The sequence below is a fragment of the Merops nubicus genome, unplaced genomic scaffold (genome assembly GCF_000691845.1).
Source record: "Merops nubicus isolate BGI_N331 unplaced genomic scaffold, ASM69184v1 scaffold40604, whole genome shotgun sequence".
NCBI lineage: Eukaryota > Metazoa > Chordata > Aves > Coraciiformes > Meropidae > Merops > Merops nubicus.
This window is the reverse complement of record NW_008604272.1, coordinates 1-975: the sequence shown is the minus strand read 5'-3', so window position 1 is coordinate 975 and position 975 is coordinate 1. Positions and strand designations below refer to the sequence as shown.

Sequence of the window (975 nt, the reverse complement as noted above, 5' to 3'; positions counted from 1 at the left end):
AAAAAAAAAAAAAATCACCCTAAAAATAATAACAACAAAAAATAAAAGGGCTGGGAGAGCAAGCATGACTTTCTGTGCCAGTATCCTCACAGGTTGATACATCTCACATCTGTGGGAGTGCTGGCCTGGTCCCATTCATCCACTGTCTTGGAAGGATTGCTTTGCTGCTGCTGCTGCCGGCCTTGCCTAAGGCTGTTTACTAGCGCTGCCTCCATCTGTTCTTGACAAGCTTTAAGGCAGTCCTAGACAAGAGAAAGCAAGTTCATCTGTCAGTGGAGAGAGACAGTTCTTGTTTTCCTTACTGAGACAGTAGAAGTTGGAAGAGCATCAATCTAGTATTCCCAAGGAGGGTCTGCTGTGACAGAAAATGACCTTGAATTCTCACAGGTAATCACTGTGTACAAACTGCCTGGGTTAAAAAAAGCTAATGCCATATTAGACTGTCATTATTAGAGTCTCCAAATCTTAATATTTTACCTGTTCTTGCTCTTTTGTGTGGTCTTCTTGAGGAGGAAACCAAAGTGTTGCAAAAAACAAAGGGCGTCTGCTGTGACAGAAAATGACCTTGAATTCTCACAGGTAATCACTGTGTACAAACTGCCTGGGTTAAAAAAAGCTAATGCCATATTAGACTGTCATTATTAGAGTCTCCAAATCTTAATATTTTACCTGTTCTTGCTCTTTTGTGTGGTCTTCTTGAGGAGGAAACCAAAGTGTTGCAAAAAACAAAGGGCGGGGTGTATGAATTTCTGCATTCTCCTGTGAAGGGTTAAGTGACTTGGGTGGGTGTTCACTAGAGAACAGATGCATTTTTCTCCCAAAATAACCAACATGGGGTATACCAACATCACACAGACAGAGGCACAGGAGGAGGTATAGGCTAAGCTGCCACACCTTCATTCTGAGAGCAGAATAGTTTAATAGCCCCAGGAACAGTTATTAGCAACAATCCATAGCAGACGTTAAAGCAAGGAC

At 42.1% G+C, this 975-nt stretch overlaps 1 pseudogene; it reads right to left on the bottom strand.

The window, feature by feature from the left end:
- Positions 1 to 107: 107 nt before the first annotated feature.
- LOC103771654 lies at positions 108 to 242 on the bottom strand (annotated as a pseudogene).
- Between the last annotated feature and the right edge of the window lie 733 nt (positions 243 to 975).